Source organism: Ursus americanus, chromosome 18 (genome assembly GCF_024610735.1).
Source record: "Ursus americanus isolate L20-20 chromosome 18, mUrsAme1.1.p, whole genome shotgun sequence".
NCBI classification, from domain to species: Eukaryota; Metazoa; Chordata; class Mammalia; order Carnivora; family Ursidae; genus Ursus; species Ursus americanus.
This window is the reverse complement of record NC_142144.1, coordinates 28,838,715-28,865,458: the sequence shown is the minus strand read 5'-3', so window position 1 is coordinate 28,865,458 and position 26,744 is coordinate 28,838,715. Positions and strand designations below refer to the sequence as shown.

The window sequence follows — 26,744 nt, the reverse complement described above, 5'->3', positions numbered from 1 at the left end:
CCATTAGACTGGAAAAATTAAAAGAAGAAATGACTAGAGAGTGTAGGGAAGTGGGCCACCCACACATCATTTCATCCAGCTCCCGTTTGGGGCTCTAGCTTGTTGAAATAAATGCACGGATACATGAGGCTATCTGTACAACAGTATGTACTGAAAAATTGCTGGAAATTGAAATAAGAAAAACTGGAAATTATTTGAGTGGGGGAAATGGTTGAACAAATTCTAACCCATCTATGATATGGATTACCCTATGGCCATTTAAAAATAAGTCAGAGATTTATTTATTAAGCTGTAGGTGATATTCATGATGTATTTTAAATTAGAAAATCAAGTAGAGTAAAATGATTTTATTTTTGTAAAAATCACCACAACCCAAACTCTACACAGGTACACGCACTATGTCTGAGCTCTCCAGCAAAAGGACATCGGCACATTGCCAATGTCGGTAAGCTCAGGAGAGGGAATGAGGTTAGGAAGAGATTATTAACTTCTTCTTTATATACTTTTGCATGTCTTTATCCTTGCAGTTACATCATCAGATGCAGTAAGTTAGTATGACGTTTGTAAAATCATAATTTAAAAAGTAATAAAGAAAATCTAAAAAAATACATACCATATTCTTCAATTTCAAGATACTATGTATTGTGAGATGGCTACCAATCTGGGTAAAAGTTTTGTAGAAAAATAGAATACTCCCATAGTAAATGTACATATCAAGTGTAAGGTGCATCCCAATTTCAGAAGCATCGAAAACATGAAGACAAAATTGAACTTAGTGGGACAGGAAAACATTTTTATTAGTTATATCCTGCTTGCCCCATTTCCTTTCCCCTTTCTGAGGAGGGTGTCTCTGTTAACTACCATGTATTTCCTAAGTGCTTGCACATGTGAACATGCATGTTCACATACACACACACACACACACACACACACACGCACAATCTTTATTCTTAGTTTACTGGCCTTTTGCATACTTGAAAACAACCTCAAATGATGGGTGTGGTGATGCAAATTTGGAGATCAGACATAGATACGTTTGTCTGGTTAAGAAAGGGAAAGTAATGGAAGAGAGAAGAAATCACAGAAGTTGAAGGAGGCCTGGGGAAATGAGGTTTGAAGAGAGGAAAGGGGATTTAGAAGCCAGCGGGGGAGAAAATGGCCTTGGGAAGAGAGATGTCCAGTGTAGGATCCTTACGTTGAAGTAAAAATGCTGTATTTTGCCACATACACATCCACGCCTATGTCCTCTATGGAACCTTTAGTAGAGCCTAGTAAGTAGCTCACTAACACCTTGGGAAGTGATTTGCATTTTTTCTAGAAATGAGTGTTGCTTCAAGACAGATACAGGCTGAAATTGGATACTGGCCATGGGAGGCCATACACACATTTAGGAGATAAGATCTTACTGCTACTATATTAATTTTTCTTGTTTGGGAAATGGGGACTTGCAGAGAAATCATAGATCCTTAGTCTACAAAATTATGCAAATTTAATGCACAAGTAATTATCATGAAGAATTATATACAGAACTTAAATTGTGGATTAAGGCAGGACGTAGGAGGAAGGACTTACAAATACTTGAATACAGTAATCAATCTTGACTTCCAAATTGAACTGCAAAGGCTAAAACTGTAACTGAATAATTTAAGGAATATCTGTTTTCACTGATACCTCTCATTTTACGAGGCAACACGACAGGTATCTCTGGCAACAAAACCAATCTAAACAAAACCAATCTAACATCAAAGAGGTCTAGGAGCACCTGGATGGCCCAGTCAGTTAAGCGTCTGACTCTTGAGCTGAGCTCAGGTCTCGATCTCAGGGTCTTGAGTTCAAGTCCTGCATTGGGCCCCACACTGGGGATAGAGCCTACTTAAAACAAACAAATAAATAAATAAATAAATAAATAAATAAATAAATAGACTCAGTGAGGTGAGGTCACATTTCCTAAGATTCCAGTGGATGGTCAAAACGATGGTTAATTCCTGTTTATGTTTTCAGTGACTTAAATTGATCATTAAATTATGGCTTTCAGTTTTGTTTTGCAAATAGCTTTTTCCTATTGTATATTCTTCTAATAATAAAAAGAAAATGCAGAAAATGAGAAAATGTAAAATATATCAGAATGTGAAAAAAGAACAAAGTATTTTTGGTCTATTTTATTCTAGTCTTTTTTTTCTATGCATGTGAAAGCATTAAAATATAATTTGTTTCCATTTATGTTTCCATTTAAAGGTATAATGAAAAATACAAAATACAAATTTTTTAATTAAATAAAAACATACTTATTCCACTAATATTTATGAAGTGCTTACTGTGGTACCAGAAAAAAAATCAATACCAGAAATAAATTTTCTGGATGAGGAGAAACAAAGACCAACGTTGTCAATGTAGGTTGTTCCTACCGAAGCGTAGGATTATTTATGCCTATTTATTCTCCACACACCATTTAACAAGGCTTCTTGTGTTTATGGATACTTAATTATTTCCATTTGCATTTGATATTTTCTTAGAGTATATGTGGGAGTGGAAAAGGAATATATTATAAAGTGTTTAATATTTAAAGAGGCAGTAACTTTCACTTGACTTTATTTTGTATATTTACTCCTACATTTATTTACTAATAGGTTTATCCACGTTGATGTGTGTGGCTACACAGCATATATATAGAATTCCATATATAGAGTTGCTACATGGAACTACATTCTATTGATATACTCCAACTTATTTAACCTTTCTATTGTGAATGGATTTCCAGTTTTTTTTTTTTTTAAGATTTTTTATTTATTTACTCGACAGAGATAGAGATAGCCAGCGAGAGAGGGAACACAAGCAGGGGGAATGGGAGAGGAAGAAGCAGGCTCATAGTGGAGGAGCCTGATGTGGGGCTCGATCCCACAACACCGGGATCATGCCCTGAGCCGAAGGCAGACGCTTAACCGCTGTGCCACCCAGGAGCCCCATGGATTTCCAGTTTTTGTCCAAAAAAATGTATGTCACTGTGAGTATTCTTATGAGCATGTATCTTGGTACATAGATACAAGGATTTCTGTAATGCCTAGGAGTGAAATTCGTGGGTAGAAAGGTATGAACATTACAATTTCATTGGAAAATGCTACTCTGTTTTTTAAGATTGTTCTATTCATTTCTACTCCCACCAGCGGCGGATTAGATTTCTGATTGTTCCAATCTGACCAACATTTAATTTTATATGGTGTTCTAATTTTTGGCCAATCTGTGCAGTTTTATCTAATTGTGATTTTAATTTGAACTTTCTTGGTTGCCAATGAGCCGAATAACTTTTCATAGATTTGTCATTTGAGTTTCCTTCTCATTCAGTGCCTGTTCAAATCTTCAACTTATTTTTCTAATGTATTGTCTACACCTTATTGATTCTTGCAATTAAATAAAAAATTTAAGATTATGTAGATTCACATGCAATGGTAAGAAATAATACAGAGAAATCCCACTAATCAGCTTCCTCCAATGGTAACACGTTGCATGACTACTGAATAATATTACAATCAGGAAAGTGACATCAATAAAATCCACATATATTATCCAGATTTCTCATTTTATATGTACTGGTATTTGTGTGTGTGCGTGTGTGTGTACATGTGTGTATAGTTTGTGTATTTATTACCACAGTGAAGATATTGAATAGTTCCATCACTACAAGAATCCCTACCATCGCCTTTCTATAACCACACCCATCTTCTTAGTCATCTGCTCCCTCGCCTTCTCTGAAAACCACTAGTTTGTTCTCTATCTCTACAATTTTGTCCTTTCAAGGATGTTGTATAAATGGAATAATACAGCATGTAACCTCTCTCTGTGCTCAGGCTAATTCCCTGGTGATTCACCCAAGTTGTTGCCCAATCATTTCTTTTAAAGTAAATATACCCACACATCTGTGGCATTCCTTTCCGATTTTTCTCCTTTGTCACCCACCATTATATTTTTTCCAATACCATCACTGGGAACTGTTGTCAGTTTATATAAACTTCCCTCTTCATCCTTGTGGTACAGTGAGTACATTTTTACACTTTTGCCGAAGTCATGACCCTGGCATACTGCCACATGTAGTGTGCATTAATTTCTATTAGTGAGGGCCCTGAAAGACAGATTCTAATGTGGATTTAGTGTATACGCTGTAAGGCAAAGTTGTTCAAGTATACTTTTTGAGATAAAAATTTAAAAAGAGCATTTAAAAACACCTCAAAATGGGAAGAGGTCACCTGACTAAAATCATGGATATTCTAAAGTATGTTTAAAAAAAATCTCTTGACTCACCTTTCAAAGATTTCAATCCATCAAACTATGGTTTTCTTTGATTGCCTTGCTCTGAACATAGATTCCATGATTTTTATTTGCATTTGCTTCTTCAGTTGCTATTTTGCTTCTTTAGAATACCTACGAGGGAAGCAGTACTAAGGATAAACATTTATTTACTAAATAAAAACTTCAAGTTCCTTAGGTCCTCGTAAATGGCCTTGGCTTTCCTAGCTCATTAAGACAGCTCTAATTTGTTTCCCAGGTTCTAGAGTTAGTACAGTGCCTGACATTCCATTAAAGTGTGTTGAAAGAATGAAGCAAATTTGTAAATTTTTTTGTTTATTGCTTAACCAGAAGTTGGAGTTGCAAAAACAGTGTGCATTAACACAAATGCTGCTTCTTGGTATTGACAGGTTAGCGAGCAGCTCTATAGATCCCTAAAACCAAAGATTAGAAATTAAAATTGAAAATAAGGAAGATGACAGAAAATCTAAAGAAAACACAGGTATCAGCTCTTAAAATTTCAAGAGAACAAAGGTGCCAACCTCCTTATTAGTCCCCTGATTTCAAAGTCTAATTTCCCTTTTATCATATCTACACACTTACGTATAAACACACCATTAGTCACAGGGTACTCGAAGGTGCTTTAGAAAGCTAGGTAGGGACTTGGGGACAGAATTCCTTCAGTGCGTTCTAATGAGCTAACAGCTGTGACACATAGATCATCGACTGCAGGAGCATGAAGTTACCTTAGGGATCATCTTCTCAATCCCCTTAATTATAAAGATGAAAAAAAATTGAGATCGAAAGGTGGTTTTTGACTTATCCAAGGTTACCAACTTGACGGTAGCAGAACCAAGTTCAGATCTCAGAGTTAAGCCATGTCAGTATTGCTCTATTTGACACAAATCAGGGAATGTTAACCTGGAAAGTGCTTTGCCTACTCAATCAGCAAATTTGTATTGGTTGCCGGCTCTGCACTGGGCATCGCGCTGGGAATTATGTGCACAGACGTGGATAAAATAAGGTCTTACTCTCTGTGAAGCTTGCTGGTTCCTGGGGAGTTAGACACGGAACAAGATGCATTGCTGTAGACTGTGTTAAGTGCTACAATAGGGACATGGATAAAATGCTGAGAAATCACTGAGGAGGGACTCACCAAACAGTTTATTGCAATGTTTTTGTCACGTCCCTCCAAGTCACTAAACACTTCTTTCAAGGATGCTGTGCTGAGAGGGGATAGATCACACAACTTATTCTGGACTTGACAGAAATGACCTGATGGTCCAAGGTACTTCTAGTTCTATTATAGTGCAAAGACCTGTGTGTTCGTGATTACTTTTGGTTTGATTATAAGAAACACTGAAAGAATAATCCCTAAAAATAGACTCTGATACACATCCAGACATGCAGAACTATTTGGATGTTTGACAAAGGAAAAAGTTACAGAGAAAATATATTTCGCCTTCAAAAAATGGTACATGGAAGATTCCCACATGCATCTGAGAGTACTTTTTCAATTTTCATCCCCAAGATGCAATGTCCTACATCTTTAATCTGCCCATGATATATATAGAATATACATATTTTTAATTTTTTTTTTGCCAGAGCAGAACTCACATAAAAGGACTATGGCCGTGCTGCTCTACAAATCTCCTTTCCCTAGTTTTCTCTTCCTCCTCACTAACAGATGCAGATGGATTGAGATCTACTTCTCTTCAGTTTTATCTGCCCCAGTATCACACTGCAAAACATTCATTCTTGCACCTCCACTTTCCTTCCTTTTTATTTTATTCTCCAATCGTGGACATTTTTAGAGCCCTGTGTCAGATTCCTTCAGTGCACCTGTAATTTCAGTTGTGTTTGTGGTGGAAAGTTCCAGGCACCTTGACAGCATCCCATCTCAACCATGCCTGAGGCCTCTCCAAAGCCTTGAGAGGCTCACACAACTTGTATGTAGGCAGTCCAGAAGTGCAGGGAGGTTAATGCCTCCAGGAAGACCCACAGCCAGTGCAGAAGTTTAATACCTCAGCTTTTGTCTTTGAGTGGGAGAATTCCAAGAAGCATTGCATACAGCACCTGGGAGGGTCCCCAGAGCTACTGAGCCCAGTTACCCATAGCAATAAGCAGTTCAATAATGATGCTCTTATGGTTTATTTTCCCCCTTCCCCCACTTCTCACGCTTAATCCCTTATTACAGGTGATCCCTATGATCACATCCCAAATACACTGCCTCTACTCAAATCCCTACCTCAGGCTTTACTGTCGGGGACCTAAGCTAAGACACTCAAAATTCTGAATTCTTTGTCTAATCATCTGTAGCCTTGGTCAACACGTGATCATTATTGCTTTGACGATAGGATAACCTTTGTTCTGGATCTAAGTCATTGGCATCTATTCTATCTAATAAACCATTTTAAATAGTATCATGTCCAAAATTTACTAAACAGTACAAGCACTAAGTCTGCTCAGTGATGGAGTAAATGGAAAAAGATAGCAGGGCAAGTAGACCAGGAAAACTATGTAAACCCAACCGAATATTGCTTTTTGCACTAAATTTTGTTTCTCCAGAGGACTCTGTAGGAGAGAGGGAGAAAGTAGGACATGTTTGTAGTCGGGCCACTTGAGCAGTATAACTGCTCAAACGGTTTATTCTTCCTAACTGTTTGCTTAGAAATTGTCCATTTTATGGGGCACCTGGGTGGCTCAGTCATTAAGCGTCTGCCTTCCGCTCAGGGCGTGATCCTGGGGTTCTGGGATTGAGCCCCGCATCAGGCTCCTCCACTGGGAGCCTGCTTCTTCCTCTCCCACTCCCCCTACTTGTGTTCCCTCTCTTGCTGGCTGTCTCTCTGTCAAATAAATAAATAATCTTAAAAAAAAAAGAGAAATTGTCCATTTTAGGTGAAAGGCTTCCTTCCTTATTTTCTTCTTTTCCCCTCTAGCTATAAAAGTAACGGGTTCATTGTAGAAAACATAGGATACTCAGAAAACCATAAAGAAAATAATAATCTCGTATAATTCCATATACCATAGTTAACCAGTATTAATATTTACTCAATGCCACTTCAGTGTTGAGAATACATATAGAAGAAAACAGTAGAGGTAGGGAGAAGGAGTGAGGGAACAGGTTATATTTTATTTTTGTGTCCTATTTTTCTCATTTAACAACATTTTATAATGTCACCAAGAAATCTTTTAACTAACGTCTTTTTAAAAAGCCCACAAATCATTCTGCTATTAAATTTCCAAAGTTGCATTATTACGATAACACTGGGACAAATATACAAAAATATGTATAAATATACAAAACTGATTATTTCCCATATACAGGGTCCTGGACATGCGATAAATGGATAAAAGAGCATGTGCATATATAGAGATCTGAATGCTTATCACCAAATTACATATTTTATGATTTGTACGTCCTTGCAGGGCTGACTTCATGAGTACGTAGCCTCTGCGGTTGTAGAGGGACTCACACTCAGAAGGACCCATGCTTGGTTTAATGTTCCTTGCTATTGCTATCTTGACATTCTTAATGATTTTTGAGCAGACGTCCCTCATTTTCATTTTGTACTGGACCCCCAAAGTTTTATAGCTGGTCCTGCTTCCATCAGAAAACCCAGAGAAGAAAATAAACATCAGGTTAAAAGTACTGTGTAATAGGGGCGCCTGGGTGGCTCAGTTGTTAAGCGTCTGCCTTCGGCTCAGGGCGTGATCCCAGAGTCCAGGGATCAAGCCCCACATGAGGCTCCTCTGCTGGGAGCCTGCTTCTTCCTCTCCCACTCCCCCTGCCTGTGTTCCCTCTCTCGCTGGCTGTCTCTCTCTCCATCAAATAAATAAATAAAATCTTAAAAAAAAAAGTACTTCGTAATAGGAGATACAGAAAAATATGTGAGCGTAAAGATTCAAATGGAAATCTTTTTTCCCCCAATTTCTTTTCCTTTATTCTCTTTTTCTCATTGGATATTGTCTCTATAAATCCAGTCCATTTTGTTTGTTTTTGTCTCATATTCCATAGGGAAGATTAAATTGTTTTAGCTAGGCCTACTCAAGAATTGTGGGCAGTACCAGTCTGCAGTCTGATTAGGTAAGACACAGTCATTTCTTGCCTTGGCTGTTTTTGCACTAACATGGTACCATGCCACTTTTTAAAATGGTTGAGTAGGAAACTGCTCCTGTGTGAACAGTTAATTTTAGTTTGTTAGATGGAAAACAATACCCGCATCCATGGGTATAACTTTGTCTTGTTGAGGATGGCAATTTAGAATGAAAAAAAAAAAAAAGGGATAGAAACAACAATATGGTCACAAGAGCATACAAAAGAACAAATTGAAAAATATCTTTTTTTCTTTTTTAGAAGATTTTATTTATTTGAGAGAAAGAGCAAGCAACAGAGAGCATGAGTTGGGGGAGGAAGAGGGAGGACTCTCCTGCTGAGCAGGGAGTCTGATGTGGGGCTTGATCCCAGGACCCTGGGATCATGACCTGAGCCTAAGGCAGACGCTCAACTGACTGAGCCACCCAGGCTCCCCCAAATTGAGAAATATTTATATTTCTACATCTATTCATACCCATATCTGTATCTTTTTGTAGTTACTATTTTTATCAGATTAATACTTTTAGGTAGTTTGGTGGGCTTTATTCATCTGTAAGCATATTTTTCTATTTATTAAAAACACTTGAGTCTATTTTCCTAATTCTACTATAAGCAGTTATGTATGTCCTGATTATTTGCAATGTTTTTGAATTCTAGTAATTTATATGAAGGTGCAAATGAATTGCATTTTTATCCACCAATTCAGTTTGACCGATTATCTTCAATGATTTTAGATTCTTTCATCATTTTATGACCTACATGTGCTGGCCATAAGACAGCCCCATTTCTTGTTGGCATTTTACAGTTCATTTTCTTTCACATTACTGAAGTATTTGTCAGGACTTTCAATTGCAAGTTCTGGAACTTAAATTATAATCATAAGCTAAAAATAAGTAATACTATGGCACATAGAAGGATTTATGCTTGGCTCTTGTGTGTTTATGTCCATTTACTGTGAGAGTTGTGGTGTGCTCATGTATTGACAATCCTACCAAGGAGGGGATGCTGGCAGATAAAACAACATGCCCACTTCTCTGTGTAATCCAAGCCCAGCATTATTTTCTTCCAGGAGCCTGTATTTAGATTACATATGCTTTGTACTGTGGATTCAAGTCTTATAGCACAAAAGTATCAAATAGTGATGAGAACCACTCTTGAAGTTGCAACACTTGTTTCACATAAAAACTTCTTTAAATGTGAACACAAAACAAAAAATACTTAAAAATACAATCCAGTATGGAAAGTTGGCCTTGTTGCTTAAAAATTAATTTAAGAGTCATGAAAACAAAATAACTTAGAAGAAAGTCTACATTTACCAACTTGACAAAATTACATTAAAGCACATAAAGTTTAAGAAATATGACTGTATACTGAAAGAAAAAACAACCAAGTTATTTTAGGATGATTGACATACAACTGTAGGCAAATCGACTGATTCATTGGGGAACTGCTAATAAAATAAAGAACACTTAACTGGCTAAAATGCATCTAAAATTATTTAGAAATTTAAAACAAGGAGGAATCTTCCAAAATTCTTGAGAATGAAAAAATGTTTAAATTATAGAAGTCATTTCATAACTGTCTCATGTTACTTTAACAATACAATTATATAAAAACCAGTGATGAGGAAAATTTATTTTTAACTGACTTAACATTTTGACCAATTTCATTTTAACCACTCCATTTGCAATCATTGAACACAGGCACAAGGCTTAAAATTGGAGAATGGTAGTGATAATATACATTAAAATTTTCTAGAGTATTAAAACTTATCATTTATCTGGTTTAGTTTTTCTCTATTGCTGTCTGATGGGATGATGCAATTCTTTATTATAAATCTTCTTTCCATTACCGTGTGTGGAGCTACTATAGTTGTGGTTGGCTTGTCTATCCCCCTTTTCCCTTTATTTTTGCAATTCTTCATAAACAGTTTATGTGGTATATTATTTAGGTATATTATTTTTGGAGTGATATCTATGTATTATAATCCAAATACGGTCATTTCTTGGGTGGAAAGGTTGAGCCCAGTCCTTGCCATTTTGTCTTGGCCTGGAATGTTTTTCATTATACCCAATAGCTTTGGTATACTCTTCAGAAAAATTTAAAAATACTACATAAAAAAAAAAGTCATTTTCACTTATAATTTTGAGATATCACATCTTGTTTCTTCAGATTTCTTAAGCTTTTGTTATTTCAACAATATTTTCAAAATACAGGCCTGTGCTTCTGGAAACATGGTATAGTCATACTTTTCTCTTAAAAAACAAACAAGGAAAGCAAAAACAACAACAAAAAAAATGGGCCCAACAGAAAACTGGGGAAGTGTTGGCCTAGAAAGAGAGAAAATATTTAGGCAATAACCACAGTACTCTAGCAAAAAAATAAAATAAAGCTCCAAAATATAAAAAAAAAATAGGGCCCATCTCTAGTCATGACAACAAAGGCTGAGTGGGAGCTTAGACTTCCACCTTGTGAAGTCATAATAAGGCACTTCAACACCTCACCAGCAATGAAATAGAAAGTCTCAGCAAAGAAGTAAAAGACATGAAGAAGAACCAAATGAAAAATTTAGAGTTGAAAAATTGAGAGTTAAATATACAGATCACTGGATGGACTCAAAAGCAGCACAGAGGGGGCAGGAGAAAGAATCAGTGACCTGGAAGACAGAACAACAGAAATGATCCAATCGGAAAAACAGCACAGAGCCTCAGATACGTGAGACCACAACACTGGTATCATCAGAGTCCCTCAAGGAGAGGAGGAAGTGGGCAAGGCTGAGAAATACTTCAAGAAATAGTGCCTGAAAACTTCCCAAATTTGGTAAGATACCCACACAAACGGGATAAATCTAAAGAAATCTTTGCCGAGACACCTAATAATTAAACTTCTGAAAACTAAAAACAAAGGGAAAATGTTGAAAGTAATATTGAAAGAAAACAATACCTGATTTACAGAAAAACAATGAGAAAGACAGGCAATTCTGATAATACAGAATTGTATTATCAGATGCTGAAGGGCTGGTTTAAACCCCACTTGGCCAGTGGTCTTATCAACAGATGTCCAGATATTTATAGCTCTATGAAGATTAAAAATTGTGTTTACACTCCTAGACAAAATATAAATGAAAAGAAATAGGATTCTAGAAGTCACAGAGAGAGGAGTTATTCAAGGGGGGGATTAAAATACTGGTTCTGACCTTTTTCTATGTTTAGTCATGTGCATTTTTTACCTCAGAGAACACTGAGAGTGAAGGGCAGTGCTAAAAGTAGTTAAACTTCTTGTATTAACAGATTACTTGTATCCCTTCTGATGTGGCTTTGTCTCTTTTATGTGCGTAGAATGAAATACTATTCTTAGAAATGTCCTTTGAAGATGATAGACAATAATACGATATACTCACATGTCTTTTTCTCAGACTAGCATTGACATTTATGTTCTCATCTATACTGATTCATTTAGTAACAATCGTTTCACTAGATTGTGAGTGTCTCAAGGACAGTGACTTGACCTTGAATTCCTTAGTGTGGTAGACAATGTGTGGGACGTAGCCAGTACTCAATGTTCGCCCAAAGCATGTATGCATAAATAAATACTGGAATAAATGAGTGGGTTATTTGTGTAACTAGATACACATTTGTCCACAAAGCAAAAAAACCTCTCATAAAATAAGGCCTTTTTTTGTACTTTAAAAAACTTCAGAAATAGTATGTATATTCTTATTGATATGCTTTTCTAATAATTGATATGCTTTTCTAGACAATTGCTGGCACTTTGTATAGCCAGGGATCACAAATGAATTTAAATAGGTTTGAGAAGCTTTTGAAGCAGGTAAAAGCGAAAGAGGCATTTTATAATATGTCAAGCAGTGAGGATTAGCATCTTAAGTTTTTAGATAGGAAAAACATAATTATGTAATTAGACACTAGACTAATTAGGATATTTAAAGCATGTGACTAAACTTAATGGAAATATAAAATCTAAAATAAAACTTAACCAAAATATTTAACCTTATTTTCCATTATTTCATTATTGAATTATAGAATTTGTCAGTTTCTACCAGCTAAGCACATAGATAAAATGGTTTCATAATAGCTGTGAAATTCTTTAAAACTTTTAAAGTGTCAGAAACTAGAATTAAAATATTTAAAAAATTCACTGGTATATGTTAATATGTATGTGTGTGCATGTCGTACAGCCTTATAAAGATCTAATTCACATACCACACAATTCATGCATTTAAAGTGCACAATTCAATAGTTTTTTATTATATTCACAGAGTTATGCAATCATCTCTACTATTTAATCTTAGAATATTTTCATCACTCTCAAAAGAAACATCCAGCCTATTAGTGGTTGCACCCCATTCTTGTTTTTCCCCAGCCCTGTCAAACACCAATCTACTACTATCCATATTAATGGATTTGCCTATTCTGGACATTTTGTATAAATGAGATCTTCTAATATGTGGTCATTTTTGACTGGCTTCTTTCATTTAGCATGATGTTTTCAAGATTTATCCATGTTGTAGCATGTGTCAGGATTTGATTTTGGACTTCTAGTCTAAAGAACAAAATATTTTAGTCTAGTTAAATCAATTAAACAATGAAAATTTCAAGAATAGTCACTCTCACCTGAAATCACCATATTTTTGTTTTGAAGGTGAAAGTGTATTTATCTCCAATTTCTAGTATGTACTTTGAAGATAATGTTGTCTTATAAATGCTGAGTGAATAAGTGAATGAAATGGATGTGAAGATGGAGTCAACTCTAAAGTTGCCCAGTCTCAGCTGCCACTGATTTCTTAACATTAGACAGAGACATGAGGAGTTTCCTGAAATATGCCATCAATAGAAACTCTACTAATGAGGGCGCCTGGGTGGCACAGCGGTTAAGCGTCTGCCTTCGGCTCAGGGCGTGATCCCGGCGTTATGGGATCGAGCCCCACATCAGGCTCCTCTGCTATGAGCCTGCCTCTTCCTCTCCCACTCCCCCTGCTTGTGTTCCCTCTCTCGCTGGCTGTCTCTATCTCTGTCAAATAAATAAATAAAATCTTTAAAAAAAAAAAAAGAAACTCTACTAATGAGTCAAAAACATAATCAGCAACATTATGGAAGTGAAGTTAAAACTATGTAGTTTATAGACCAGGGCTGGCTAAGAAATGACTCTTCCATTTCTAAAACCATGTGTACTCAATACATAAACTGACAGAACATGCCAATCAAGGAAGAGTAAAAACAGAAGAGAATAAATGAAAAATTACCCAAACACACAAGCAACTGTACTAATGTCTACTTTCAAGAACAGCCTGCCAGAAAACCAATTTGTCTTGATGAATACAGTGAGAACAACCAGAATTTTCACAGTGAGTCTCCTGTACCTGAATGACCATTATACTTTTCCATTTCCACACTCTAAGGGAAGATAGAGGGCAGAGCCAGCTGTGTGAAATAGTGGAACCACTGGGAGGTCAGTGAAATGCAATTCGGGTAAAGTGAAAAACCTTCCAAATAGTGCCAAGAATCTTTTTAAGCAGACGTCTGATAAAACAGTGATGCCTTGAGAAGAGAATAAAGGTGGAGGTATGTTTTTAAGGAATCAGAAGTCCCTGTAAAATGAAATTCTTGAAAGAAAGTCCTGCAAGTTACACATATTCTATAATTTTGCAAAGATGTATTTTTGGTTTTCTAAGCAGTGATTGTACTGGAATGTCAGATGTGCTTGGGAGCACTTCATGTTAGCTTTGTGGATGGTTCTGCTGCCTTTTGTTATTTGCCTGGAGGCACAAGCTCAGGGTTGCAGTTAAGTTTAAAGGCCACAGTAACTTGCATGTATAGTTGGTGATCTTTGTCAAAAGTGCTTTCCAAATATAATTTATAAACCAAAACTACTAAGAAGGAGGGAAAGAGAATTACATTGCATAACTATTCCTACCGTGGCAGAATGGTTATTAGTTGGAAACTATTAGATGTAATTCTTTAAAATAATGTGGATTTGAAAAACTCTACCTTTAGACTAGTCACTTTGGAATTACCTAACGTTTAGAGAATGTGAATACAGCCATAGGTTTAACATGATTTTTAAGTAGTAAATACAAATAGATTAAAAATATCCAAGTATTTATTGTAGTACTTTTATTTATAAATGGCTAATTGTAGGCATATGAATCCAATTATAAAGTGATAGCTGTGACTGGATAACCCAAACGTATAATCTGAAAACCTGAAGGTATTATTATTGCATGATTGTAAAAGAGTAGAATGTACGCAGAAATTTGTCTCTGGACTCCCTACTAAGGAATTATGTCTTTAAATAATCCTAAATAGGATGCTAACTTCCTGGGTTTCTGTGTAAATTCAATTAAGTAAAATTATTGGTTGCCTGTAACGTTCTAGGTAGTGTGATAAATGTGATACATTCAAAGTGTCAGCAAACAAGACCAGATGGGGAATAAAATGAGGGTACAGGTGAGCAAAGAAGCAAAAGGGCTCCGTTCCCAGCTCCTGTTACAGTTCCTGGGTTGGGATGGGGGCCCAATAAATAAATGATGAGTGACTGAAGGAATGAATGTGAAAGTGAATGAGCAGAAGTTGAACTGGCTGAGAGTGGGATGGTTCTTCCCAGCCAGCACTTTATTCACCTGGTCATATCTTATAAACACAAACCCAGGGAAAAAAAATAAAAGCAACAACACAAAAAAAGTGACTAGGATACAGTACCTATATGCACCAGTTTCTAGTCTAGTAGGGAAGATAGACATCTTAATACATTATTCCACTGTATGATCACTGCAATGTAAATATACACAAGAAACAGAAATTTCCTAGAGACTGGAACAATTTATAATCCAGGGCTGTTGGCTAGGGAAGTTTTACTGGAGGAAACTATATCTGAGCTGAAGTTTAAAATGGTAACCAGGTAACTAGGAGTTGCCATACAGACAAGGAGAGAAGGACAGAAGATACACCTGGAAGCAGCCTTCCATGTGCAAAGGCATGAAACATTATGATAGGTTCTGGGATAAAAGGAATTATAAGCATTGCTGTCTGAGACATATCTTTTCAAATAACAATAAGAAAAGCTTCACATAATACAATCATTAATTTGACATTGTTTAAGAAAACAGTATGGGCGAGAATAGCCTATTTTTAAAAATGTCGCTAGGATTATGTCTTATAAAAACATAGATTTTCTTGAACGGATTTGTTGGATATGGATTTTTGACATGAACAAATATATTTTTTACTGTGTTTAAAAACAAGACTCTAAGAGTGTAGTTTTTTATTATTTTTAAACCTGTAGCTGAGAGTGCAAGATACATTATGGTTTTCAAATCCTAGTTTTATCCTGTAGCAGCTGTGTGGCCACGGGAAAGGCACTAACCTCTGGAAGCACCTGTGAACTAAAAATGTCAATCACAGTCCCACCTTGCCCATGCCCCATCTGAGGAGACTACCCAGCTCATGGACTCTTTGTGTTCTACTACGTGACATTTCAACTTCATTCATCTGCCTACTTAACCTTCTGTGTGGGAAACACTCCAATTATTCCTATGAGATATGGATGGGTAAGAGAGTGCGTACCTGCATTATTCATCTCATACATAAACAAAAAGGGACATTGAAGGGGCAGGAAAGAGCCACACAGTATTTTCCCTCTTCCCAAATACAATTAAAATATTTATATTAATCACCTCAGGCTGCCGTCACAAAATACTGTAGACCGGGTGGCTTAAACAACAGGAATTTATTTGCTCACAGTTCTGGAGGTTGGATGTCCCATATCAGGGTGCCAGGGAGCTCACTTCCTTGCTTACAGATGGCTGTCTCTCACTCTGTCCTTCCTCAGTTTATAAGCCAATTAATCCCATCGTGAGGTCCCCACCCCCATGATCTAATCTAACCCTAATTACCTCCCAAAAGCCCATCTCCAAACACCATCACGTTGGGAATTACAGCTTCAACATATGAATTTTGGGGGACGCAAACTTTCAAGTCCATATCAACGTTTCTTTTGATTTTCATTGTAGAAAGTTTAATTCTTAGAGTAAACTTGTAACAGAGACATCATATACTTTGGGACCTGAGAGATAAAAGTTAAACTATAGCCCCATCAGTATCCGCCTTGGTGGTGTGGACAAATTATTTCACTTCTGAGCTTCACTTTTTGAATCTGTTAAGTGAACCACAGTGCTGATCTTTTACTTTGCTTCCATATATTGAGTATTTGCTATGTGCATCGCCTTCTGCTAAGATTTTTATTTTCGTCATCTACTTAAATCCTCAAGATAACATTATGACACATTTCACCCCTATTTATAGAGGAAGACACTGAAACTTGGAAAGGTTAAGTGATCTGACTGTCAATTGGCTAGCGGATGGATATGAACCCAAACGAAACTGATTCCAAAGCCTGCGTCTCTAACTACTGTACTTATTGCCACCATATTTTTAAAGATTGTGATGAAGACTGAAAGGGATCATGTATATATAGTGAATTATGATCTTCTTGACAAAGCATCAATACCTGACAAATGTCAGTTCCCTTTTCCCCTGCATTTTTTTCTGCTATTTAAATTAAGGGCCCTATAGGGTGGAAATGTATTCATAAGCAACGCGTTTTACTAGAAAAAAAAGAAAAATCATACAAAGCAAAAAGATTTTAATGGACCGTGGAAGTCATTTATATGAGATTTTAAAAATATGATTTCCCTTTGGTCTCTGAAAATGACTTTAAATGAAGTCTTTAAAGATTTCAGAAATTAATTTTCTTTATGCCAAATTTTTGATGAGCTGCTGGAGTGATTTTCTAGAAAATATCAGTGACTTCTCTGTTATTCTCTCAGAGTGCTTGACTGCTACTCAGAGACACCCACAGACGCTGGTAAAGCTAAGTCTTGCGGCTGCCAGATTCTCTGGGGGAGAAAAAGAGCTTTGCTATGTGAGATGCATTTAATATAAAACAGCTATGAAAGAATAAGAAAAGGAATGTGTTGCTTCACTGACAGTTTGACTTTTCAGATTTTAAGTTTCTGTAGTAACTAAAAAGGAATGAAATATTAAAAGCTCTGAAATCTTTGTGAGTCAGCCATCTTTATATTCCTTCTAAATTAAAATAGAGCTATGTCCGTGTAATAAAACATAGCTTAGCCCTTATTGCTGTGCAAGGGACTACTGTGTTTCTCATTTGACTCAAGATGTACAGTCACACATTAAATAAAGGAATCGTGTTTTTTTTTTTGTTGTTGTTACTTGTAAGAATGCAGTGTTACATGAGTTATAACAGAGAATGACTTCTTCTCTTTGTCCTACCAGGGTTCATCAACTCCATGGTTTAGCTGTGACCAAGATCAAGGTTTGGAATAAAAATATATTTAAATATGCTATCAAAGCAGTTTTATCTCAAATATTGGTTTAGAAACCTTAGGAGCACAAGGAGACAAATAAGGTGACTTTGGATGTTGGTTTTATGTAACTTTGATCATGCCTGGTAGCAAAATGTGGATAGGTAAGTTGATTAAGCCAGTTTTATACCCTTTATAACTTCTCTGTGTAAAGCCCTTAGCCAACAACAGCAGACTTCATATTGGGAGGCAGATTGAAGCTGTAGGGACTTACATTTTGTTCCATGCAAATACACCTACAAATTAAATTAAAAGTCGTTTTATCTTAATTTCAGTATGGAAAGTAGAAGACAGGAAAAAAAACTTACGGAGCCCTTAGGATGTACTGTTGGAAATTATTTGAAAACTCTCTTGTCTAAAGAAAATTGTCAATCCAGTTTCCTCTAAGAAGACTCCAGCTTATGTCCAGCAGTCGAAGTGATATTTTAGCATTAGCTTTTGACTTTGTGTAGTTTGTAGCACTCCCAGGACTGATTTGAGCATGAACAGTGGGACTAAAGAGGAGGTCTAATCTGTCCAATGGTCATTTCAATAGTTGTAACAGTTTTCTAAGGATTTGGACCAAAAGCCAATGCATTAAATTCCAAAGAAAATGTTTTGATTTCTTGGAAACAAGTCATTAAATCAAAAGTGACAAGCCACCAGGAAGTCAGAAACTCTTTTCAGAACATTTGCTGAATGATTTCACCTCTGGCAGTCACTTGTACAAGATTTGAACATAAAATTCATTGATGAAATAAGAATGTACTGAGCATCCACCATATACGGAGTCAGGTTCTTTGTTAGTATAAAAGCTGGATATGTTGGTTTGGCTATTGTTGTGGTAGTTAAAAAATACTCCCAAAAAACTTGATATTTTCTTAAGAGTGGTAGAGGTCTAAAATATACAACAGTTACTGACTTTTTTACCATGCGTTAGGCACTGGATTAAACCTACAATTGAGATTACTTCTCAGTGAGAAATACCATAATACAAGGTAGCATAAATTAGGGTTTTCTGAGTATATCTCATGTAATGCTTGCTACAGACCCAAAGAGGTAAGTATTATTTCAAATTAATAGGTAAAAAAATGAGCTGAAGAGCTCAAGATATGTACTCATGGTCACACAATTGATCATGCTGGAGACAGGGCCATTAACAATTCTAGGGCCATTTTCTTAATAACTCTCCTATGCTTTGTGATTAGGGGTAGTTTCAGAATTCAGTGAGAACAAAGATGTTTATAATGTTCTCAGAATGAATTCTTGGATTCTGCTTAGTATTTTCTGACAGTACAAAGAATTTTCTATCTTTCACACACTAGCGTTTTCTTTTTTTGTAACTCACTTTTCTCCAAGGGAGAAACATTTGATAATATATCCAAGCAGAGCTTGTATCATTGGTTGGGTGACAATTAAAAATAGGTAAGATTACTGTAACTTTAAAATAATGGAGACGTATATTCCCTTTCTCTTTAGGGCTTCCAGTTTCAGGCACCAAGGCCAAGATGGCCAATTGCTTGCCATTTCTGCTTGGATTCTATGTGGCCGAACTGACAAATCAAGTTAAGGACACTGTTAAGGCCTGGTCACCTTGTTTGCTCTATGTAGGCATTCCTGAGAATATTCTTTCTTATTTATATAAGAAGGGAGAGTGTTGAAAGGTGAGAATTAGAGACAAGGCTTGTATTCTGAATGAACTTTCAATGCATTTCGAATATTAGTTGCTTGCACAGTTGTTAGCTGTTATTAAATGGTAGTTTGACTTAGGTTCTGTTTTGGTTCCTTATGTAAGGCTCCCTTGGAAACCTCTTGTATGAAGGTAGGAATGGCTTGGGTTGGCAATGGATTTGGTATCTTTTGGATTCAAGGTAGCAATGACTTCAAAATGCTACCATAATTTCATCCAAAATGATACTGACCCCTTGTCTGGAATGCATTGAAAAGTATTTTCAAAATTTGTGATTTGTCTTTTTAAACTTTCTTTAGAATATCTTCTGCCATAAGAAAGGGGAACACTCTTACACTGTTGGTGGGAAAGCAAACTGGTGAAGCCACTCTGGAAAACAGTTTGGAAGTTCCTCAAAAAGTAAAAAATAGAACTACCCTATAATCCAGTAATTGCACCACTAGGTATTTACCCAAAGGATACACAAATACAGAATTGAAGGGGTACATGCACCCTGATGTTTATAGCAGCATTATCAATAATAGCGAACTTATGGAGAGAGCCCAAATGTTCATCAACTGATGAATGGATAAAGAAGATTTGGTATACACACACACACACACACATACACACACAAACAATGGAATATTACTGAGCCATCAAAAAATAAAATCTTGCCATTTGCAATGACATGGATGGAGTTAGAGTGTATGCTGCTAAGTGAAATAAGTCAGTGAGAGAAAGACTAATACAATATGATTTCACTCATAGGTGTGATGAGGGAACAGAAGGCAAGCTGAGGACAAAGCAGAAACTGACACCTTGCAACCCCTCCCCCCCACCATGGAATGTATGTGACACTCTTCAGGCACTCCCAGCTGCCCTGAAAGACAAAGAAATAGTCAACTTATAGAGACCACAATCCTGCAAAACATGAGTCTCCCTCAGTTTATAAATGTCTTAGCGATCTACAAGAACAAAGAATTTCTATCAGTAACCTAGCTTCCAGAAGAAATGTAGATACAATTAAATGTCCTTATAATCTGGAGCCTCCAGGAAGTTCCCAACTATCTTCATGTTAATGCCTTATTAGTGGGGTAAACAACCTTAACTTGACAATGGCAAGGCCTCCTAGTATCCTGTGAGTCTTCTTTAACATATGAAAATATTTTCTCAACCTCCCTTTTTCCTTACCTCCCCCAACCCCATAGTATATCATCAGCCACCCCTCACAACCCCCGTGCAGCAGCTCTTTCTGCCCACGGATCCTGTCCCTGTGCTTTAATAAATCACCATTTTGCATCAAAAACGTCTCAAGAATTCTTTCTTGGTCGTCGGCTCTGGACTCCACCCCACTGACCCTCACCCATATCCTACAACCTCATCAGGTGGAATTTAAGAAACAAGACAGATGAACATAGGGGAAAGAAAAAAAGAAAGGGCGGGGGGTGAAACAAACCATAAGAGACTCAACAATAGAGAACAAACAGGGTTGATGGAGGCAGGTGGGTGGGGGATGGGCCAGATGGGTGATGGGTATTAAAGAGGACACTTGTTGTGATGAGCACTGGGTATTGTATGTAAGTGATGATTCCCAGAATTCTACTCCTGAAGCCAATATTGCACTGTATGTTAACTAACCATAATTTAAATAAAAATAAAAAAAATAAAGGTGAAATATCCACTTAAAAAAAAAAAGAGTATCTGCCATTGAGAAACTTCGTGTGGGATGATAGTCAAATTCGTTAGTCTTGGGGCACCTGGGTGGCTCTGTCATTAAGTGTCTGCCTTTGGCTCAGGTCATGATCCCAGGGTCCTGGGACTGAGCCCCGCATCGGGCTCCCTGGTTAGCAGGAAGCGTATTTCTCCCTCTCCCACTCCCCCTGCTTGTGTTCCCTCTCTCGCTGTGTCTCTCTCTGTCAAATAAATCAAATCTCTAAAAAAAAAGTTGTTAGTCTTTTCTTATATCTTTTCTGACTTTGGTAATATGTTAAGAAAGGTCTTTTCCACTATGAAACTTAAAAATATAGTCTATATTATTATTTTTAAAAGTTTTTAAAGAAAATCAATCATTGCTCTGTCTGGCATTTATTTTTGCATGGTATATGGTAGGGACCTAACTTAATTGTTATCTTCCCCTTCACTCAATATTTAGGCATTTGTTCCAATGCATTGATTAGTATTACTAGTTTTGAAATTCCAACTATAATACATCCATTACTTGCCTTTTACATTTTATACACTCCAATATAATTTGTTTAAGCAATCATATTTCTTTTTAAAAAATGTGCAAAATGTGCATATGTTCCCTTTCAACCATCATAAATAGTAATGCTGGATATATAATTGAGCATATTTATCTCTTCCTTATTGATTCTCAAATGTGCATGGTTTCTACAGTCACATTGACCACACTAGCCTTTTGTATTGAGAGATATTCTAGGAGATGAATTAAGGGAGCTTGTCTGTGAACTTGGGGAAGTGAGACCCCAGTGCTACCTTCATGTAGCACAGATAATGCCAAGTCAATGATTGTAGGTCTAAAGCAACTCAGCATTTGATAGATGAGCAAACTGAGGCCCAGTTGAGAAAAACATAAAAAGCCATGCCTAAAATTCAGATGAACCATGTAATAAATATAATTATGATATCCACAATGATTTAAATATGTCTGATGTTAGAGGCCCTAGGTTAGGCATCATTTAAGTTCTTAAAATAACCACAATACCATTTTCATTTTTTTTATGAAAAAAATGGTTCAGAGAATTCATTTCATACAATCATCAGTGGTGCAGCTGGGAGCTGGGATTTATACCTAGATTGGTGCAATCTAAAGTCTGGGCTAATTTTTCAGTTTGCTAAATCATCCCTTCTTTCCTTTTACATTTATGCCCAGTGACTAAGGATAGGAAGCTGAATATGGTAATCAAAGAATTGTCTTCCACTGAGAATATCTATGCTCCAAGACTGCCAATCCTATCAATTAAGCTTTGTCTTTCTGCTACATTGCAGGAAAGTCACAGTGAAGAGATATTTGCTGAGTGACTATTTCTGTTTAACAAAGATGGAGTTATGGATGAAAGATTTTTGCAACTAATTTAAGGACATTTTTATACAACTATGTACACTTATCTATAATTATACCTATCTTAATGATTTTGCCATATATTTGCAGTTTATAAACTGTCAGGAAAATTCACCTTCTGCAAGGTGAACACCCTCCTTTAAAATTTAATAAAAGAAATATTTTAGAGTAACAACTTCATTTAAAGGAACAGTTTGAAATGTGCTGGGTATGGCTCCTGGGCTCACTTAATTTATGGGCAGCCTGTTTCAATTTTCTCTAGCTTGCACCCTTATGGTTCAACTAAATTAAATAAGCTTTAAAAATTGAAAAGAGGGAGGGGAGCTATTTACTGGTAAAAATGGAAAAAAGTAGAAATAGCCCCAATTGCCCTCATCCTAATTTCCTGCTGTAGGTCCCACAGGTAAAGGAAGTAGCTAGAGATGGAAGTGATGTTTTTGTCTCTCTTAGACCTATGCTGATTTTGGGTCCCCTATCTTAGGTTGTTTGGTTTGATTTTATTACAGAAATTCAGAGGTGTGAGTTGGATCTTAAATAATCTAAACAAGAAAGCTATGCACTGTGACCACTTCTCCTTTCTTTGATTACGCTTCTTCTTCCCCAGATGGTATCCATCAAAATAGGGCTAGGTCTTAATTATACTCTTTCCCAGGGCTAGCACATCAGAAATGGCAAGCCAATGGAGTACATTTAATATTTGGCAATTTTATTTATTTATTTATTTATTTATTTATTTATTTATTTATTTATTTACTAACTATCAGGGCTTGAACTCACAACCATGAGCTCAAGACCTGAGCTGAGATCAAGAGTTGGACCCTTAAACTGACTCAGCCACTAGGCACCCCAATTCTTGGCAATTTTATTAAGACATGCCTTTAGCTAGATTGCAATAACTAGTAAAAAATTATGTCCAGTACATAATCACATAAAATCTAAACATAATTACTGTTTTAAACCCTAAACAAAATCTTAGTTTGTGTTTCTACTTTTTAAAGGAGATAAATTATATTTGAATGTTATTAAAATAACAATATATTGGAAAAATGTCTAAAACTGTACTTTTTATCCCAATTTACTTTAAACATTCACATTCCGAGCTTTAAGAAGTAAGCTCTGCGAAATGAAAGACATATCTATGCAGGAGGAATTAGTGGCTTTTATTGGGAGGGGATGATCCTTTACAAAAATCAAGCAAATTCAATGGACTCCTCAGACACTGAATAAGGAGATGAAGTGATAGTACTAACCAATACTAGACAAAAAAATGAGATGAAACATGTAAGTATCATTTGTTGCAAACTATTCTCAATATTTGGCTTTTCAGGAAAAGGAAAAATGCAGCCCAGAGCCAACACATTTCATCATTTGAGTTTCATTATAAAAATGACAAAAACTTACTGGCTTGGAAATATAAAGGCAACATGATGGGATGTAGGATCCTGTTAACAGCTGTCAAATCTAGAGAAATTTCAAGCAAGGGAAGAGGGGAGGTGCCAAATGGAAAGTTTCTGAGGCTCTTAAAAAATAAAGTCTTTACAAAACAGTTTCCCGGTCGTTCTCTCCGGGGCAAAACCTATTCTACATTTGGAACATTTTCCACTCACCTCGTGAGGCCTGGAATTATTATACCTTAAAAAAAGCCTTGCTGCACTACCAATGGCAGTTAGGGAATGACTGTGAAAGAAGACGGGACCCAAAATGACGATGCTTATAAATCTATGCTTTGTTTCAATAAAAGCCATATAATATAGCAACGTTATTAAAGGAAGAATATACATACTTTTCAACTGGCAAGGCTGTCTGGCAGCAACGGATCCAGAGAAGCCAGGTGTGACTTCTAATTGCCTTCCCTCTGTAAGGACCATGTTGGAAACCCTTCTTTTCTTGTACCAGGAAGCACGGACATGTGCACAGAATACCTTGGAATCCAGGAGCTCCAAATGGAGTCTTAGCCAGGGTTTCTCATAGCCTGTTGGTCAGGTAGGCATATCCATCTTCTATAACCAGCCCTAAACACAAAGCATCCCATACCCACCCTTCCTTGGCTGCAGGGATCTTGCCAAAATCAGTTGTAAATCACGAATTTCACTTATATCAATAAACAAAGCTGACAAGATGGCATGAATGGCCCTGAAACTCCTCGGCCTCGTGGTTACAAAGCAACACTATTAATCAACATCTTTCATGCCTTGGTCAGCGACTGTGCCTTGCAGGTACTTTCACAGAACAATTCAGGTCAATTCCGGACTTGCTGGGGCTTGAACCCTTGCAAATAGCTAGAGACTTATTTTTCCACAGGAACATTCCAGGAAATCATAATAAAATGTTGATTTATTCCTAGATAAATGGAATGTTATTATTTCACTAATTTGCCTTAGGATTTCCAATATCTTAATTGTATACAACAACAACTGTTTTTAGAGTTGTGTTATGGAAGGGATATCATTTTTGTCCTTTAACATCAAAGGTAAGCTAAATCTTAGAGTTCTTTTAGAAAATAGCATCATATTAATGCTGTGAAATGTATACATTGCTAGTCTTCAGGAGGCTTGTACCCTTCAGACAGTACATAGAAAAATCTGGATGACTTAAGTGAAGGTGAATGTATTACTAGTTTCTTGATTTGGGTACTGTGACAGTTACAAATGTATTGCCTCTTAGCTCCAAATCTACCCTTCATTGCCCTGTTTATAATAGTGGAACATTTCTTTCTCACCAGCTGGCACAATGTTAATCTTTGTTACTAAAAGTCTCTGGAGGGACACTGGAGGAGGAAGGGGCTTCTCTCCCTGGGTCTGGTGTGCTTTGTTTCTAACTCTTGAAAATGGGGAGGCTGGCATGCAGGACATCCCGTGGAGATCTCTGTATCTCCTTGGTGAGTTCAGTAGGTAGTTTTGTGAGTTTCATGGACATGACAACTGGCTTCCTGGAAGCAAGGTCAGCGGCACCTCAGCTTTTGGTCAAGTTCTGTGGGTTCCATAGCTTGCTTCTACAGAGCAAGTTCCCAGGGCACCCCAGCTGGCTTCCTGGAGCCCTCCTAGTGATGGCCTTTTGGTGAGTTCTCTGTGGCAGCTTCCTAGTAGCTTCAGGTAAGGCCAACTGGTGTTCCAACTGGCTTCTCAACAGGTTCAAGAGCGACCCTAACATGCAGCTTACCTTCCTCAATGAGGGCTGAATCCCAACCCAAGGCGGAGCTTCACTACTTCATTTCCAAGTTTATTCCTTTCTTGGGTATCTTTCCTCAGCCCTAGAGTTGCCTTTATTCTCTCTGATTTCTTGTAAAAGGTTAATAATTCCTTATAGTAAAACTTCCTTGTTCAAATTACTATGTGGCTTCCGGCACATGTATGCACAACTGATACGGAAATAGAAAGAAGGACTGACGTGACTGTAGTAGCTTGGGATGTTTTGTTGTTCTCACGAGGTCAAGGAGCCCCATTAAAAATGGCAATGAGCTACTTCAGCTGAACTTAACTCAAAAACTACATCTTAGCCCCAAATCATATAATTAATAAGAAAAAATCTCTTTAAAGTGTTTCAAAGTCTTCCAATTCTATCCCCTCTTCACAATGTAAACTTTCATATAGATTGATATGGGGTGGAAGCAAGACGTTAACTAATGAGTTAAGAGGAGTCATTGACTCTCTCTCTGTCCCTCTCTCTATATATATATGCTTGAATAACCAAAGGTACATGTATATGTATATAGCCTGGATCTTCTTTTGTTTCCAGCATCACTAGATCAGGTGAGTACCAAAATTATGGAGACCTTTAATATCCTCTAGAGGAAAGGTGAAAGCTTTATAAGAAAATAAGAGAAACCAGATTATCATCAGGTAATCCAAACTGAAAAGAGAAGAGAGCTGGCTTTAACACTGCTTAGAATAGAACAGTGAAGATGGAAAGCTTTTACCTGAATAGCAATAGGAGATAAAATTTTAGTCAGATCAGTTTGACAGTTTTGATCCAATTGATGAGTCTCCCTTCAAAGCCTTTGTACCTCAATGAAATGTAATTATGAGGAAGGAAGAAATGGATATAAATACTTGATCAGTGTCTCAAATAGCCAGGATTGAAAACAACAGCCTCAAACCGTGAGCCCGGCAGATACCTAACCGGCTTCTCTGGTGAGGAGGGCCTATATGACACTTCCATCATAGTGACTCTGCCTCCTGCAGCTAAAACATATATTCTGCACCCAGATTTTTTGTGTTGCCACTTAGACTACTGAATA

At 36.8% G+C, this 26,744-nt stretch overlaps 2 long non-coding RNA genes across 3 annotated transcripts in view; one reads left to right on the top strand and one right to left on the bottom strand.

Moving 5' to 3' along the window:
- The window catches only part of LOC148108576 (uncharacterized), a 37,533-nt gene extending 16,826 nt beyond the window's left edge, over positions 1-20,707 (top strand). The window contains exons 4-7 of one of the 2 annotated variants that reach the window (XR_015727367.1): positions 2,800-2,991; positions 17,686-17,725; positions 19,233-19,417; positions 20,194-20,707. This is a non-coding gene — a long non-coding RNA (uncharacterized LOC148108576). Of the gene's footprint in view, positions 1-2,799; positions 2,992-17,685; positions 19,418-20,193 lie in introns of both variants that reach the window. The other variant, XR_015727366.1, reaches the window with a different exon arrangement.
- The window catches only part of LOC123781317 (uncharacterized), a 292,347-nt gene that overhangs the window by 27,005 nt on the left and 238,598 nt on the right, over positions 1-26,744 (bottom strand). Inside the window, exon 5 of the long non-coding RNA XR_006776652.2 lies at positions 4,294-4,413. This is a non-coding gene — a long non-coding RNA (uncharacterized LOC123781317). The remainder of the gene's footprint in view (positions 1-4,293; positions 4,414-26,744) is intronic.